This window comes from Osmerus mordax, chromosome 26 (genome assembly GCF_038355195.1).
Source record: "Osmerus mordax isolate fOsmMor3 chromosome 26, fOsmMor3.pri, whole genome shotgun sequence".
Taxonomy (NCBI): Eukaryota; Metazoa; Chordata; class Actinopteri; order Osmeriformes; family Osmeridae; genus Osmerus; species Osmerus mordax.
The window spans coordinates 7,254,169-7,273,000 of NC_090075.1; the positions used below are offsets into that span (position 1 = coordinate 7,254,169).

General features: G+C 49.4%; 1 protein-coding gene across 1 annotated transcript in view; it reads right to left on the reverse strand.

Annotated features, from left to right (window-relative positions):
- The window catches only part of ptprsa (protein tyrosine phosphatase receptor type Sa), a gene marked incomplete at its 3' end in the record, with an annotated part of 98,758 nt that extends 85,409 nt beyond the window's left edge, over positions 1 to 13,349 (reverse strand). The window contains 1 exon segment of the mRNA XM_067229507.1: positions 13,017 to 13,349.
- Between the last annotated feature and the right edge of the window lie 5,483 nt (positions 13,350 to 18,832).

An 18,832-nucleotide genomic window follows, 5' to 3' on the forward strand; every position in this document is an offset into this window, starting at 1 on the left:
TTTTCCTTGAGTAGTAATTAAAAGGAACTCGGACAAGGGCACCAGCATGTAACCACATGGGCAGTCTGGGTCTTTTGATTCTTCTGTGTCTTAAATGTCAGCACATGCACTCCAAAACCACTTCTGAGGAGACGTGAACACTCCAACCCGCCCCACACAGTCTAGACGAAACCTCCACAACTTACGAGAAAACGTCTTAAAATGACTCTTGGTCTCGAATCGCCATGTTTCTCAACCCGACATAAAACAACACGATATTCCGACGGTGGTTTGGGGTCTACACAGCAACAGCTGTAGGAAGAGGAACAAACAGCAACCAGGCCACATGAAGGAGCGACATGAGCGATGTTGAACGCAGTGCAGTTTTCACAAGCCTTGAAGGGCTCACCAATGCAGGCAAATTGAAAGGGCAAGGGTGTTGACTGCGTACACTAACACCATAACAAGGTTGACTGCGGAAAATTACTAGCATTGCCGCCGCAACGATATTCCGAGCCCCGGTACATCACGTCAATGCCTCTTTGTGGCCCAAGTCGTAACCACGTGGCTGTTTTGTGTCCAAAGACCCGAATAAACGATGTTATCCGACTAATCCGATTAGTAGTCTTTTCCCGCAGCGAGGACGTCCTTGTTCTTCAAAACACCGGCGTTCCGTGAAATCTGAGGAGATTTATGAAGGGCGAAAATGACAGACCCCGGTGACAGCAGCTGCCTGTACAACGTGACGGAACGTCTAAGTCTGGATTGATATGAACTGCAGGGATCAGCAAACTACCGTACCCATCATGCTTCGCTTCCCGGTAAACGAGTTGAGGGCTTTGACAGCTGAGAAAAGGGACAGGATGGCAGCGGGGGGGAATCTCTTTAGAGTCCCCGCCCCCAGACCCCCCACCCCCCACCTCCAGTTGAGAGTGGGCCGATGTCAAGACATTTTCACCGAACACGCCGATGGCTTTCTTCACTGACAAACCGCCTCGGTTGGATACCCATCGCTGTGACTGACGGTGCCAGCCTCCAGAGCTGAACCTATCAAACAAAGCGAGGTTCAAACCACGACGCCGTGGTGTCCGACGCACTTAAGTATTCCCATCGTTTTTCACAGAGTACACCAAGGACTAGCCTGTAATCAGTACGCACCAAATCACTGCTAAACAAGAGTCGAGGGAATAACCCGCTCTCCTGCACGCCTACGTTGTAAAGCCTTCTAAGCGGAATACACGGCGGAGCAACCGCCATCATTATCTCCACTCTAGCACCAATCCCCACTGGCGGGCGCCTAGCTAGACCACTGCCTTCCTTGAAGGGCACACACACAGACACGTTGCACTGAATTTCAAGAAGCAGAGCGGGTGTGTGTAGGTGTGTGTCTGTGTTGGGGGGATGTGTGTGGAGGAGCGCGGGGTTGGGGTACGTTAGGCTTTCCTAAAAGGAGCCGACATCGGACAGTCGAGGTAGAGATCCTAGCCGAGGCTTATTCTCTTGGATTGTTCCAGTCCCTCAACAAGCGGGGTAGGAGATGGGGGGGGGGGGGGGGGGGGGGGGGGGGGGGGGGCGGGGGCGGGCGGGGGGGGGGGTGCTTCTCCTTAGTGTGGGATCCGCTGTGTCCTTCCAATGCCCCTCTCCAGTAAGCCACTGTCCTAATCTGGGAGAGGTACCCGGCGCTGGCCCACCGGCAAAAAGGCAGCCTCATTAAAATCTGATTGGCGCACATCAAACGGTGAGGTCAACCTGGATGGTCTATCGGGCAGGCAGCTACCGTAGGACTGGCTCCTCTTCTCCTTCCTCCTCCCCCCCCCCCCCGCTCCCTCGTCTTTCTCTCGCCTTTTCTCTTTCTCTTCCACTAATGGTGTCTCTTAGTCAGCCACCCCCCCCTCCCCCCCTCCATCCCTCCGCCCTCCACACCACCTGACCTCACTGCTTCCCTTTTTCTTCTCTCTCGAACTCCCTCCCTCACACACTCACTTCTCCTCCCTCCCTCTCCTTCACCATCCCTCCTCGCACTCCTCCTTCCCCCGTCCCGCATACCATCTCCCCGCACACACACGCACACTCCTGTCTCCGACACCCCTTCCCCCTCCCTCTCTCACTCCACTCTCCGCCTCGACAGAGCTGGCAGCCTGCATCTCCCAGGACCTCTAACCAACCTCCTCCACCTCCTCCTCCTCCTCCCTCCCCCGTCCATCCCTCGCTCCACGCAGTACGAAACCAAATGTGCCAGGCTGCCCTGCGCACACATCCCTCTCTCCTCCCCTCCTCCTCTTCCTCCTCCTCCTCCTCCTCCTCCTCTCCCCGGCATGCCCAGTGTTGTGTGCCCACGCGGGTACCGTTGGGTCAAGTGTATGCAATCGCCCCCGGCTAATGCCCCTCACCAGCCGAGACCAAGCGATATCGCGGCTCACGAATATATCGATGGTTTTCGACGCGGTTCGAAAGCGGAGGGGGGGGTGGGGAATTGCTCGCGCGAGGGTCAGGGGCAGTCATTAGCGGTTGTGAGGAAAAGACTCTTTTGGAAAAAACAACACTTATCTTTGCCATAGTATGAGAGGGAAGAGAGATTTTGTTAAGGTCTTAAAGGGCAAGCTTAAAGGGCAAGTCTGAGACCTCGCGGTGAACAGGAGTTTGAGTAACTGAAACGACCGGGGGAGGTGAAGCCACCCGGGAGTCAATGTCACCTTCGGCATGTGACACCAGGGGCGGGTGGGTCTTGTCACATGATAGACCGCGGAGGGGGCTGGATGGATCGCTCGGCCTACACTCCACCTCCACTCCCTGACCCCTACGGATGAATGGGACACAACTCTGCATTGTTCCCAGTACTCTCTGAGGGGAGGCGTCTCTGAGACGGTACGGACACACACAAACACACACACACAAACACGCACACACACACACAGCCATAAACACACACGCAGAAAATGTTTATCGTGTACAGAAAGGTTTGAACACAGGCACAACACACACAAACACACACAAGCTATTCTAGTGTATGGTAATGTTTGAAAACACGCACCACACACACACACACACTTACACGCAAGAGGCGGTGACACACCCTATCAGCTTTCATGCTTAAGATCACACTGTTTATACTTATACAGTATATCAAGCTGGAATGCATTTCCTGCTTGTGGAGCACGAAAGCCGTTTCTCTCCATGACATCTGGTTGACAAAAGTAATTAGTGCTTGTGATGTTGTTTTTCAATTGCAACACATTCGTTTGAAAATGTGGCTTTTCTGGCATGGCCAGGACTTCAGCGCAAAGACATTTCATATGAGCCAGCATTCTCCAGGGCCACTTAGTCACAGAGGCCAAGGGGCCAATAGCCACCACAACGAAGGCTCACATCCTCCATTTAGACATACACCGCAGAGGTCACATCCACGAAAGTATGACTCCACACTCCATAATGCCTCCAAAATTCCTGCCTGTTAACGAAACAGAGCCATGCCAAGTTTCTCCCCACCACAGGCCGGAATCTAAAGGCTCTTTGTGTTGTCACACAGATAGACACGCACACGCACACACACACACACACTTAAAAAGATGGAAAGACCCACAAAGTCACATATCACGCACAAACACAGTTCCGAATTGAAAGCTATGACCTTACTGCCGCACCAAGTTAGCTCGAAAATAAATCCTATTCCCAAAGTAGTGCAGATACTAGACAAGGAAAGAATCAATACGGGTTTGCATGAAATTCTGTCTTTGAAGTCGGTGACTTCACTTGCTAGTCGAGAAAATAGCTGACTTCAAAAGACGTCCAGGGTTCCTCAAGGTTCCTTCTGGCATTCCATCTCCTTAAATATAGTTTGTTCTCCAGGCAGTGCCTGCTATGCAGCGCTGAAGTGTATGCACTCAATGTGCTGTGGAAGCAATTTACTGTGGGAAACTGTTAAACCTGTTCAAAGCTTATCTAAATACAGAGACACAGATTACGCTAGGCGGGATTGCACAGAAAGCGTGAAAGTACTTTTAACAGAAATATACAGACGTAACACGTTTCATTCCAGGGGGCTTTACCTGGTAAAAAATAGTCAACAACAAAATAATCTTGACAGTTGTAACTCCCAACACATGCAAATAGAATGCCGATGATACACGTCGACTGGTCTCTTTTATGTTCAGACACTGATCAATCGGGGCAAAGGGCAGCATCCATCTCTCTCTCTCTCTCTCTCTCTCTCTCTCTCTCTCTCTCTCTCTCTCTCTCTCTCTCTCTCTGTCTCTGTCTTTTTCTCTGTCTCTCTCTTTCTGTCTCCACACAACCATGCGGGCCTATGCGGCAAGACCATTCCGTAATTTACAATGGCGGGACCCGCTACTTTATGAGCTGCCCAGGCCTGCTTTCTGGGGGAAGAGTCCATTCCCACAACACGGGGGTGCGTGCCCGAGGCAGCAGCAGTTCTCCGCGCGGGTAAAACAACATGCTAAACATGATAGCGTCCTGTTTCGGTGGCTACATTTCGAATTTGTGTTGCTAAGGCCTATTTTATTTTAAGGAAGAGGAGCTTCGGGGTCGCTCAGGGATGCAAAATTACAATGTGGTCTCCCAGTGGTGTGTAAATAGCAAACTAAAGGAACCAATATCGCAAATAACAACCACTTTTACAAACCTGCTGTCATCTAACACAAACAAGCTGAGACTAGATAGATTGGTGGACTGTCTCCAGCTACAGTCGACTTGGACTCGCTCTCCACCCTCTGCTCACAACAGTTGGCAAGTGGAGCGGCGGCCATCTTGGGCATTGTCAAAATAGGAGCACCCTGTTGTTTCGAATGAGTGTCGCTGGATACATCCGTGCAGTTTGGCTCCGGCTAAACCTGAACCCAGGCTGCTCTTGGCCTTATGGCAAGTCCTGGGAAGTGCTGGGGGGGGTTCAAATTCATTAGCACATCTTTATCTCTATGCAAATGGCAGACCCCAGGTTTCTCTATCTACCTCCTGTTCAAACAGGCACCCTGTGTCCTCACCCCCCCCCCCCCCTCCTCCTCCCTCAGCTCTCCCGCTCCCATCACCCCAGGGCAGGGGTGGCAGGCCGGGGCTGCCAAACTCCGGCTGTCCAACCCCCCCCCCCGGCCCCCCGGCCCCCGGCCCCGCTTTTGTCTCCCCTCCCGGCCCCCCCCCTTTCTTCTCCCGTCTCCCCCCCCCGTGGAGACTACAGATTGGGGGCCGTGCGACGACACATGTCTTGGGGGAGGGACAGTGGGGGTGAGGGTAGAGGGAGGGCAGATTTCTCCCCAGTAAGACCGGGGCAGAGCACTTGCATGTTGACACGCACGCCTTCCGCGAGCTTCCACGGGCCTAAGGCGTCGTGCTCTTCCTCGGCTTCCTCCTGGGCGCGTGCGGAGGAGAGCCCTCCCACCTCGCCCCGCCGACGGAGGCCCGTCCCACACATCCTCCCCTCTGTATTCATCGGAGCGCACGACAAGGTCTCGGCGCCTCCGCCGTGCCGAGCATGAAGTCCCCGGGTGTCCCCCATTTATTCCCTTGTAAACTTTTCCTCCTTTTTTATTCCCTTCCCTGTTCATCCAATTTCCCCCCACTCTGCCGGATAAACCAGCAAGCCTCTCTCTCTCTCTCTGTCGCTCTCTGTCTCTCTCTCTAGTAGTTGGCGCCGAAAATGGCTGCCTAGGTAGGCTCTCCTGCCAAAGTAAATTCCTTGTCTGTGCAAACTTTCATGGCGAATAAAAACCCATTCTGATTCTGATTCTCTCTCTCTCTCTCTGTCTCTCTCTCTCTGTCTCTCTCTCTCTCTTTGTCTCTCTCTCTGTCTCTCTCTCTGTCTCTCTTTCTCTTTGAGCATGCTCACTGGCACGAAAGCCAAGGTCAAACCACAATGTTGACACGATCCTGAGCTAACGTCGCGGCGACGTCAGGAGTTTAAAAAAAAATCGCGCAGACGGTGGCGATTGGGGGGGCGGAGACGGTGTCATTATTTGAGACTAATCTCAACAATGGAGAAAAAGGGAGCCAAAAGCTCTCAATCACACGCTGCACCTGGAGATCGTCGCTTTTCTAAAAACCAAAAAGAAACGAAAGAGGAAGGAGGGCGTAAAGCGGTTTAGAACTCGAGATAAATCTCCCCTATTACAGATGGGGAAAAAAATATATATAAAAAAAAAAATACCAAAAGCACTACTCTGGCCATGCATACGATTAATAAATATGCGTGTAGGCCCCTCCCTCTCGTTGCGGTAAGCTCCCAAAGGCAGTAGCTCTATGATTGCTAGGTTGTCGTTCTCTCCAGGCACCATCACTTTTTAATCAGGATTATCTCCTCTGACACTGAAACTGAAGAGTTAATTCACCTGTCCTCCATGCTTCTTCCCTCACCAATTTCTTTCACTGATATCAAGGAAGACTGGACCACGAAAATTCAAAGGTGAGGAGAGACACAGAAGGGAAGGAGGGTGGGAGAGAGATCTGAGGACCTCTTCAGACTCCACCTGCACTAATCATTAAGGGCATCTGTCCATGATTTATTGTGGCATCTGCGAAATTGACCTTCTTGTGGTGTTGTTTTTGAAATCATAGTGTTGCACTTGACTCGTAACGCAGATCGTTCCTAGGCATTAACCACTGAAATACCGAGCTCAAAAAATACATATAATAATACCGAACTCGCACGCTGCGCACTTAGTAATCCTTGATTATATGATGCACTTACTGTTATATACGCACTATTGGATGAAAGCGGCTGCTATATAAATGCATGTCAACGTAAGAGGATGGAATGTGAGAAGGGTCGTCCTTCAATGTCTCTGAGTCAGGTAGATATGTATTATGTGTAGACATGCACACACACACACACAGCAACACATAAAATATTTACCTGACAGGCTTGGGGCTGCTGCCATCAAACAACTTTTTACCCCCAAACAAATGTCTGAAACGAAAGATGATTTCTTCTCCTCCGAACAGATAGGGTAGGAAGGTGAGCGTATGTCAAGGGCCACTTCCCCCGTTGTGTTACCTGTCATCCGAAATACAGCAGAGGCGCTCGGTATTTTACACAGATATGTCATCCTCCGGCTCAAAGGACGCCTGGCGAGGTGCCACGCGGCGCGACAAACGCGGGGGAGCCCCCGAACCGGCCTCCGCTCTCACCCCACACACGTACACATGCGCCCCCCCCCCCCCCCCCCCCCACAGCTGGCGCGCGGCAATTTGTGTATCCCGATCGGAGTGCATGTCCTTTTGGAAGAGGGGGAAGGGAAACAAAACGATACACGAAAACAAGGCGGGTCGAAAAGGCGCTCCGCCGCGACGGTCGCAATTATCAAATCGCGATTGGGGCTTTCAGACAGGCGGGTAGGGGAGAAGTGGGGGGTTATTAATACGAAATGAATGCTTTTGTCGTGTCAGTCTGAAAGGAGAGGGGAACTTAGAATTGAGCTGGAGCCACCCCAGGTGGGTTCAGAACGCAGACAGTATTTCCTTTAGATGGGAAGGGGGGGAGGGGGGGTACTGGGTTGTAACATGCCCAGCTGGTAAGCGGGCCACGTATATTGTCGGCTGGGTCCATGACTGTAAGTTGCCATCACTCATAACCGGGAAGTGACCCCGCATTGGAAGGAAATGAACAATCGTCCTGACAGGCAGGTAGTTACTCCTGTTTAACCCCAGTAGGACTTGACTGATGCAACTTAACAGCCAACCAGCCCTCCCTCCCCTCCCCTCCTTCCCTCTCCCCCCTTCTCGTCCCCTCCCCTCCCCTCGGCCTGGATCCTCTCCGCTCCTCTCCTTCAGAGGCCCATGTTTTGCCCATGCTCGCGCTGCACACAATTACTCGCCACTTACATCCATCAATTATCTGCCCACTCCGGCTGTACCAGACAACCCTGTCCCTCCTCCTCCTCGATAACAAACCCTCCCCTCACTTGCGTGTCTCCTCCCCCCCTCTCTCTCCCCCCCCCGAGCCCTCAACCAGCTGAAGACCCCCCCCCCCACCCCGACGCCATCCCCAATAACAGATGTCCCTCGATTTCAGGGGGAAATCACAACAAAGGGCCTGCATTCTGAATGGGGCTCTGCTCTACCCATCCTGCCCTGGGCTTTCTGTTCGGACACAAAGAGCCAGAGGATTAACAGCTTTTAGCACATGATGAAAAAAAAAAAAAAAACACTTCTCCTTCTCCAACCACACTCCCCAGCCCTCCACCCCCCCCCCCCCCACACACACACACACACACACACACACACACACACACACACACACACACACACACACACACACACACACACCTCTCCCCGCAACCACTTCTGCCCTCCAGGGCCTTTCAGAACCTGGACGAGCCTCCCCTCGTTTATACGACCGACCACCACCCCCCCCTCCCCCTCTTGCCCACAAAGGACCCCCTCATATCCCATAATCACCAACCTCCCCCACCCCCCACACTCCTCCTCCAGCTTGGTGGAAATGGACAGGCTGTTGCGACCTAACCTGTGCCTCAACTGTTGCCAGTCCCCTATAGAAACTCCATTTTCCTGGCTGCAGCTCTCTCCCAACCCTGGACCTGTTGGCTTCATCCTTCCGAAGACACCACTCCTTAGGACAAGTTAATGATGTCAACACTACCATGTCACACTGGAACGCTAAAAACAAAGAAATAATAACCAATTCCTTGTCTCATAACTAGACCTATTTCTTACGGATAATAAGGCCACAGAGTTGCACAGAGGCAACCTAGTAGCCTACAATATTACTGTCTAGAGGCCTGAGGTAATAAGGGGGCTTGCACATGATGTTTGAGTCGTCCATGATTTCAAAACAGTATCAAGATCTTCCTGAATTCCTCTACATCCACAAGCTGGGAGATATAAAAAGAATTGTCCATAAAGAATTCCAATATGGTCATTTATTTCAAGATGCACTATCAGATTAGCACATGCACTATCTAGGACCGTGCGACACACCAATGCCATCTGCCCATTGGTCAAGAGGAAACCCTAACGACAGAGCACTAGACCCTAAGTGGAGAATAAACAGTCTGCTTCTGGGACCGACCCCCATCCACCCCAGGTCGGGACATCGCGACGGGATGCCTGAAACCTCACGTGGGTTGGAAATCCTGGGTGGGGCTGTCCTACTGACAGACCTGGCTTGTGAGGACTCCCCAGAGGGACGCCGCATCAATCCAGGGCCGGCAGCTGGTAATCACACTTAACAAGCTGGAGAGCGGCCCGCTGGTGGAACCAGAGGGGACAGGGGGGGAGTGGAGGAAAACGCGACCTGTCTCGCCAACCCCCAAACAGGGTGTTAATTATGACTCTCCATGAAACACCAGTTTGCATTAACTCCATAACCATAAAGATGGGGGACAAAGCCAGGGCAGGAGGAGGGTTTAGTGTGTGTGTGTGTGTGTGCGTGTGTGTGGGGGTATTAAGAGGGGGGCACAGGCATCAACAAGGGTTTTCCCATGCCTACCCCCATGTGTAAAACCCATTAACAAAACACCATCAAAGCAGATGGAGCGGATCGTCGCTGTAAAACATGGTATCTGGGGGACGGGATATACTCGGGCGTTGGCGGCGTTTCATGGCGCCCACGGAGCCGCCAAACAGACTTGTGGGAGTTAACGTCCGACGTGACGACCTGTGTTTGATCGGTCCCCGCGTGGACAGATTTTTTTTTTGTGGGGGGGAGGGGGGGGGGGGGGGGGCTGGGGGGGGCTTTGAAGCTTTGAGCCCCCCGGCCACACAGTCCAGGGAAGCCAAGTGTGAGATGGACTTTTACTTGGCAGGAGAGGGATAATCCTTGCCGAGCTGTGGACACGATTACGGCGCACCTTATCTGGCCAGATACTCCAACTCTAAACCTGCTTCCATCCCCCTGGAGGTACTCTGCGCTTGCTCCGGGGGCCAACCTTTGAGTTCAGGGATCCGTTGGGTAAATATCATTTGGGAAACAGGCTGCGTTTAGCTGTATCTGCTCTCCCGACTGTTTCTGTTGTGGGTCTGCGAATTGGTTTGAACTCCGGGCCAGCCAGCAGGTCTGACAAAGCAGTCAACAGTTCCATGGCGGCACCCCCCCCCCCCCCCCCCCCGGCACCCATCCCCCCCCCTCATCACTTCTCCCCTGTGCCAAAGTGGAAGGTGTAGTCGAGCGAGAAAGGGACCACCGAAGGTTCATCCTTGAAGGTGGAGGATGTTATAGTGACGTATAGTATTGTTTTTTCAGTTGATGGCCCAATATCAAAGACTTGTACAGACAGCTACAAGCCTGTCCTGTTGTTCTCTGGACGATTCCAAATAAAAGCGTCTCGTTAACCTCACTCGACGTGCCCACGGCTAGCCCAGGTTATCAAAAGAAAAGAGGGGCATCTTACGAGACATAATGCCTCCACCTTCCCAGCCAAACAAATTGCACCCTGCGCCAGCTGAAGAGCCCCTGATTTAGCACTCCCAACAAATTAAGAAAAATAAATACAATTAGGGGGCAGAGTAAAGGCACCCTTCACAGTGCACGAACCCTCCCTCCCCTCTCCAGTGTCACAGCAGAAACACGGGAACTCGGAAGCGACTGCTATTAACGCCGCTTTGGCGCCATTGAGGCTGCCGCTCAAGAGCAATATGACTAATTGCAAAGCCCTCGATGTAATTATTATTTTTTTTCCTCCCTCCCTCGTTTGGTTTAGGAAATGCAATCAACATAGCGCTGGGTGGTAGGGAAAGGACTTGCTGCAAATCGCTGGAGTGCTTGAAAATAGTAGGGCAGGTGTGTTTGTGTCTCCTTTTGACTAATGTTTTTGTTTTCTCGTTGTCCTTGCCTAAACCATTTTGTCGTCGCTATGGTTAGATGACGTGGGTTTGGCCAAGGGCAGCAGCCTCCATAAGGACAGGGCACTGCGGCCCAGTGGCACACATCCCTTGTCCGTGCGGTCTGTGTGAGCAGATCTGGGTCACGGAATTTAATTTCAATATGGAAAACGCCTGGGCATTTGTAGCACCACAAAGTATAAATACTTCGAGAACTTCAATATGTAGGTCAATTGGTAATGGTTTGCATAAGCTGCCTCTGTGTAAGTCCCTACATAAATATCGGTGGTTATAATATCATAAAAAAACTGTTGGCGATATATAGGCCTACAAGTTGTAATGTAATTACCTGCCAGAACTCCAAGTGAGTAAAGAGCAAACACCAGCAGAGAGCAGACGATTTAAAAACTCAATTTCAAGCCCTCTGAGTTAAATGACTGTACTGACAGACGGCCTGTGGCACTCTTAAATCGCCTCTTTTGATCCTTTCTGAAATGTAGAAAAAGCTCACTACTGATAAGTAAAGGGAAATAAGAAAACAGCTCAGAAAGTAATAATTGCTGGGAAATGAATTTTGTAACCCCTGGGAGGACACCTACAAAGACCTCGGCGCAAAAATCATATCCGGGGCACAATTCAATTAACTTCCCTTCAGAGTATGGAAAAAATGCTGGTGGGAAATCAAAAGTTTATTCAATAAACAAAGTTTCAAGAAGAAACATCACTGAAAAGCGTCCATTCAATACAGCTGCTTACATGGTTGTCAGGCAGGGTTTCATTGATTTGTGATTTTTCCTGAAGCATGTGACAGATCTACGACATCCACTAGTCACAGTTAGCTGCTTCAGTCTTACAGCCTGCTTACATTGCTTGGAATTGTCCTCAATATTCTTCCTTGCATCTGACGGTGATCAGCTGTGATAAATGGTTCAATTAAACCAACATTAAGGATCTTGGACACAGTCGACGTGAGGCTCACAACATGCTAGGTGTTGTCCAATTACTCTGAAGGACGAGACGGTTTCTCACTCCCGACAATCAACATGTGGCTCTCATCATTATAAATGAGTTTATTTATTCGAATTTACTCAATTTTTGAACACAAGATGAATGGCAAGCCTACGGCAATAGAATGCAAGGCAGGACAAACATTGTTACCAGATTTTTCTAGACTGTTCCAGACTCCAGACATATTTTATTTTATCATTGGAAAATAAAACATGCACTTTCAATATTCTGATTCATGCATATCCGTCATGTTTGCTTCTTTGGTCTACATAACAATCAGCTGCTGTCTTATTGGTTTAAAATACCTAATGGCAACAACTAAAGGAAATGAATTGGAAATACATTTACACAATTGTAAAATAACCCTTACTTGTGTAACTTAATCAGCTAAAAAAAGAGGTTTTCACAAATACACAGCACAAACCGAAGCATTCAGCAAAGACTTCGGAGAACTGAACTGTGCCTGCACTTTTCCACACAGCATGCTTAGGCTTATGAAAAGTTACCGTCTCCTCTACGCTTAACGAATCTGATGGAGCGAAGTAGCCTACCAATGAATAAACGAATAATGATGTGATGGCTCTGATTGACTAATTTCGAATGGGTTGGACGCACTGATCTCCCTTGTAGTTCGTCGAATATCTCACCCACACCAACCAGTAGTCTAATTCTCTTCGAACAACTCTAGAGTCAAAGTACACTTCAGTGCAGCCTATACAACCAGAGCTCACAAGTCAATGTTTGGGTAGGCTACATAAACCCAACCAACCATTTAAATAGGCTACTCTGAACACTCTTTTCTACGCGACTGTAGAAAAGACTATTCATTGGAATTTAGGCCAGGTAATGGGTAACTGCATTATAAAGCATAGCCTAAAGGCAACTTCTTAGGTTTGTCTAGGCTACTGCCAGAAAAAAGTAACCGATCTGCACAATTACACAAAGGAACCGATCGAGTGGTCTTAACGACTGTACGTTGGGGAAGTTGCAGTATTCTAATAACCTTGGTCTTTTTTACAGTTTAAACTCATGATAAAAAGCCCCCATTTTCAATAGTTTGTGTTGCGTGGACAAAGGCTACCGAAGAATAAGCTAAAAGTAACGGTGCCGAGACTGACAAGAAAGCAATATAGCCAAGCATAATTAACTTAGTTTAGGCAATTTGCTTTTCAAAACTCTCTCTAAATGCTAGTCAATATATTTCTTGTTATTTGAAACTAGAAAAGACAAATAAAAGAACTTACTTGGCGAAAGAAGGATATGTTCAAAAACCGCCCCCTTCGACTTGTTAGTTTATGGGGGGCAGATGCGGGGCACTCGTTATAATTTCGTTTTCTCTTCCAGAGCCGTTATTTTGCATCCCACGAGAGTGTAAAACGTATAAAAAAATATTCCAATCTGTAAGGGCACCGCGCAGACGCGCTTATGTATAGAGCGCACCAACACTAGGCTACTGCATGTTCGTGTGAGGTTGTATTCCGTTTTTATGAATTCGCACGTAGAAGATCGCCACAATAGAACAAAAGTATCCAAGTAAGCCGTGCGACGATTTCCAAATGTGTCTATTTGTCACTGTGGTTATCTCCACGTCCCAGGGTTTCGAGTCTTTTCTTCCTAAATCCACCTCATTCGACTGGGGGTAGGGAGACGGGTGTATAGTGGCCCCCCCCCTTGCTGCCCGAAAAAAACGGAGACTGCCTCTCGGCGCTCACGTGACCATCCACTTGTGAATGACACTACAGAGTAGAAACAGATGAGGATTTGGGGTCGAACGTTATTTGAAACGCTTGCTCGACCCCATGCAGAGTAGGCCTAAGTGATGGAGTCGGACAGGGAAAGCAAATCATGCTTAGTTTGAAGCCAATGAGAAATGTTGAATGAATTATATTTCTTTATCTTCATTCGGGTCGTTTGATCTGATGCCATGTCAGTATCCCAAAAATCCTCAAGTTACCATAAGTAAACGTTAGCAGGTAAAACAGCAGAGTGCAGACTTAGGCTACAACTTGTAGCCTGCAAGTAGACTTAATATAACATTCATAAACAGTAAATTGTTTCTTGTCTATACAACCTGGAAATTTGCACACTGTAAATATAATGACACTGTAGATATTATACAGTAGGCTACCAAACGTGTGTAGACAACACTGAGTGACTGTGTTTAAAAAAAAACTTTTATAACTAACTGTAATATACTTGCGATGGACCAAATCCAATTTTATGTCTTTGTTTGTTCAAAATTTTTGAGCAGCAAAGGCATAAAACACTTTATAACCAGTTACCCAATTTGAGGGGGAATATGTGAGGTGAACTTTTCACAAGGCTCAAACCCTAATGGATAGGGGCAAGCCATTTAAAGACCCATCTCTTGAGTGTGCTTCTCTCCTGATACACGGCAAGCAACAACGGCAAGCCTTTCAGCAACTCCGTCCAAACCCAGTGTGACGGGTAACACAACAAGAAAAGGTATTGGACCAAATCGATTTAAATCGAAAAATAAAACGGTATTATTGAATGTTGATTCCCCTTCACCCCCATGCCTTTTATTCACAGTTGCCTAATTTAATCAGAGCAATACATCTTCGACTGCACACATCGCTTCTCCCCTAGTGACTTGGGGCTTAACGTGGTCAATTTCACATGGCTGAGGAAACGGAGCTCAATGGCCAGGGTTAGTGTGTGTGTGTGTGTGTGTGTGGGGGGGGGGGGGTGAGAAGAGCACTTACTGCTTGACATGTGCAATCTATAACGGAATAATGAGACTGCTCAACAATTGGTGCTCGCGTCTCCTCGAACTCACACGGCCCCCTCTCTGCTGTCTCAGATGGTGTTTTGCAGAAGCCACGCAAGGGCGTGCGACGCACGCTACTGGGTCTGTTTCAAAAAGCAGAAGTTATTTGGTGGCGGGCAAGTCGCTTAGCCGTTTGGTTCTCCTTTATAAATCATCCAGGAACAGCAAGACCGTAAGATAGCCATGACTCTGGTTTTGAACCAACATGTACATGACGGGTATACATGATAGATACATACATGTATATTATTTGGAAGGATTTTTCTTGGTGAAAGCATAGTGGTGACCCCTTCTTCAAGGCCAGGCAAGCCAAGAAAAAAATGCGGGCAAAAAGTTGGATTCTCCTCACATTTCATTTCGTGTCTGACAATAAAATGTAGGGCAAATGAAAGATGCCCTCAACTTCCACCTCTGCCCCTGTTCATCTTTGTCACCCTGGGGGAAACTGCACAATCATCTTTAATAGTCGCAGGCCATCGCTCATGCTCCGTCCCTGGAGGGGACAGCCACTTACTACCAAGCTCTAAACGGAGGACATCTTTTCTCCCTGGAAAATAAAATTAAAAAAACACACATGACAGGGCAGCCCTTGAGAGGCACCTTTCACAAGTTTAGTTACTCTAGGTCTCCTAGCCCTCCTCGCTATTTACTCCTCCCGTGACAGAGTGTTTGTCAGGTATGGTTGGATTGAAGAAGGGGAGGGCGACGGGGGGGGGGGAGAAGATACGGTTGCTTGGTTTTATGTCAGGCAACAGGGAGAGAAAAATCCCAGTCAGACTTTCCCCTAGGGAATCCCCCCAGCTCAACACTTAGCACTCAAATATATTCTCTCTTCTGACAGAAACTTGAGGCTTTCATCTGGTGGACACGCAGCTCCAGTAGGCTGTCGTCTGTCTCCCGGTTACACTGCTTTGTTCTTGCAGGGAGTGGGGGGGGGTTCTGTTCTGGGCTGGGCTGGAGCTGGGGCCTGGGGGTTTGGGTTTGGTTTATAGTGGTGGTGGTTGGTTTTCACAGCCAGAGCTCCAGCAGCAGGAAGAAGCGCAGACTGACAGCTATTAGAGCGGACCGATGCTCTCTTATCTCCCCAGCGATAGAGATCTACAAAGGGGGCTCGGCGGAGATTATGAATTCATTACCTTGATACACAAGCGCAATGAGGAACGGCGGGATGAAGGGATGAACGGATGGAGGAGTGGAGGGATGGCGTGGGGGCACGTGGGAGCGGTGTTTCTTTTTGTCAAATCGTTTTTTTGATGTTGACTTCTGTCCCGTTGTTGTGCCTGAGGGAAGGGATATTGTGATAGCCTTCGTACACAACAGCTCAACTCTAACCCATGGCCTTTTGTAGTGTTTGGACAGATCATTGATGGGATTTTTTTTTTGTACTGCCAGTATTTCATCCTCCTAATTCACACATGCATACTGTCCTTCTAGGTATGGTCCTCACAGGACCCTCTCTCCATTGACTCCGCCTCTGGTCGAGGGGTGTGGCCTGACATACAGGAAGCAGTGCTCTCGAGGGATTATTGTAATTGGTGGATAATGATCGACTGACACGTTGCAAGATAGCCTACAGGAAGCCATTAACATTGTGCAGTTCCGTAACCGATTTCCCTCACTCCCCTCTCTCATTCCCTCAGTGACTCATTCTCGGCCGCCCCCTGCTCCCTGTCCATTTTCTCCACCGACCGTCGCGGCATTCGTACGCACGCCGCCGAACGCAACGGAAGTCGTCCAAGTAACCAGGACTGAGGGGGGAAAGAGACACAGAGAAAGAGAGAGACTGTGTGTGTGTGCGTGCGTCCGACAGAGCGAGCGAAAGGGAGGGAGAGAGAGATAGAGAGAGAGAGAGAGACGGAGGAAAAGATAACGTGCGAGAGAGCGAGAGAGAGGGAGTCGTCTGCTGTTCCCACACACCTCAGTGAGAGCGAGAGTGATGAGTGAAGCCGGGGACATGTTCTCTCTCTAGGCCGTTGGCTCTCTGGCAGACTGACTTGACTGGCTGGCTGGCTGGTTCGCTGCGTCTTCCTTATATGGTGGGGGGACAGTGCAAGAGGGTGCAGCAGTGGTGTGTTTACACAGGGGAGGGGTCGGGAGGTCAAAGTACCGCCACGGTGCAGAGCAAATACAGCTCTGCCACTGACAGAGAGCCATTCCGGGGGCATTCTCCCCTCACCCCTACGAACGGTAGAGGCGTACGTGTATGTGAGCGTGCGAGCGATTGTTTGGTTTGAACACAAACACTCAACGACTCCTTCACTCGCACACTTCACTGAAGTAGACGCCCTACGACAAAAATGATTATCCACCTACACACACACACACACACGCCATAACACATTCACAGCGGACAGTTGATGAGAGTCAATGGAAAGAGAAGCTAAATTTAACCCATCAAAGCCTGTAGGCCGGACTGCCGGCCTGTCTGTCGACACGGCTTCTCTGGGTGATGTTTATGCTGTGCCCAGCACAGGAGAGAAAGGATTTGCCCACACAGCACTGTGCTCTCAACCAGGTTCTAAGTGAGGCTGGCAAGCCCGGGCCGGAACATTCTCTCTGGCCTGCTCAGGATTAGGCAAGGCCCTCAGGCCATGCAGCACTGGGCGTATTAATAGAGGCAAGATAGCATCTCCAAACCAACCTTTTAATACCCCACATCGATGTTTTGTCAGTCACCTCCCTCGAAATGGAGGGGTGGGCTTATGACTTACGAAACAACTTCTGTGACAAAAGCCATTTTTTGGGGGGTTGTTGGTTTCAGGGGCTGTGAAATTACTGGTTGTAGTGTTTTAATTTGACTCGTTATCAAAGTCGACGCTTGACTGGAACTATATAACCATTAAGAATGAATCCTTGGCAGGGTTCCAAACTTGGAATACAAGACTTACAAGCCAGAAAATGCCAAACAAAACAAATTTGAGTCATACACCCCGAAGACCCGAACATAATTGACGCAAAAAAAAGAACTTCAGAACGCGACATATTGCTTACCCAACTTCCATGACCGATACATACCCAAAAAAAAACGCCTTTGATTCTAAAATACCATGAAATCATATACGCCGGTGTAATCAAATTCATTACCTCAAGACTTGAGCTTCATTTACATTTCTTTAAATACAGCCGTAAATAATTGGAGCGTTTATAATTGAATAATGCTAATTCATCGCAGCTCTTTTTATGATGCGTATTACTGGGAAAGGGTACCGTGAGCTAGCGCAGCAAAGTGCATGGCCCACAGCACATAGGGCAGCACTCGCAGGCACATTAACTAGCCCTGTCAGGCACCACAGGCCATGCTAGTGCCTAACTCACTAAAATGCCTCCAACGCTAGCTGTAAAGATTTATAAAGCTTTGCTTAATTGCCTCGCTAACACGGTCGAGGCCTTATAACTAAGGCTTGCTCCATCCCGAGTAAAGCCAACCTAGCTGTAGCGAGGCCAGATCCTTGCTCGTCCAGGTGTTCCATCTCCTGAGGGAATTATCCAGTCAAGCCTTTTTTCACCCCTAAAGTACCACACACACACACACAAACACACACGCGAGGGAAAGGCTACAAAAAGCCAAAAACTAGTACACAAAGTACACACCAGCTAACAGTGACAAAATAGCTGGATAAAGCTTCCAAAAAAGAGTCCTTCGTTACACGCATGCAATTAAAACAGCCAAATAGACACCAATGGTGTGACAGGCCCCCTCTGCTTCCTGTCTCTGCTCGGTGCAATCCTGCTGTAGGGGGTCCAGATGTGCCAGACCTCAATTCTCCACTTTCACAGTCAACTGAAGCAGGTCATTGAGTGCCCATAGTGTCATCTCCCTCAATATGCTGAGAGCTGTTTGCTTAATATCCGTCGAGCTGCGGCGCCCTTAAGGCTGCGCCGAAGAGCAGTCTGTTGCTTGGCGTACGGGAGGCCGTGCGTGCTCACGGTCCCGCCGCCGCTCTCCCCCACCTGTCAGCAGGATTGCACGTCTTCTCGGAAACGCCTCGTAAAAGAACCGTTTGTTGAACCGTTTGTTGTGTGCGTGCGTGCGGTCGGTGTTGCAACAAAATGGAAGGATCCGTCTCAATAGACAACTCAAAACAGATGAAGTATCGACTGGGTGGAGAGACTTTTTACCCTTCTCTAACCTTAAAAATATCCAAACTTGGAATTGTGGGAGTGTAAGATTGAATGCAGATGAGGTAAACAGGCTTCAGTTTTAACCTGATCTGACAAGTAGATGATGATGGCTTTCTTTCAACTGGCGTCAGCTGTCAATATTGATTG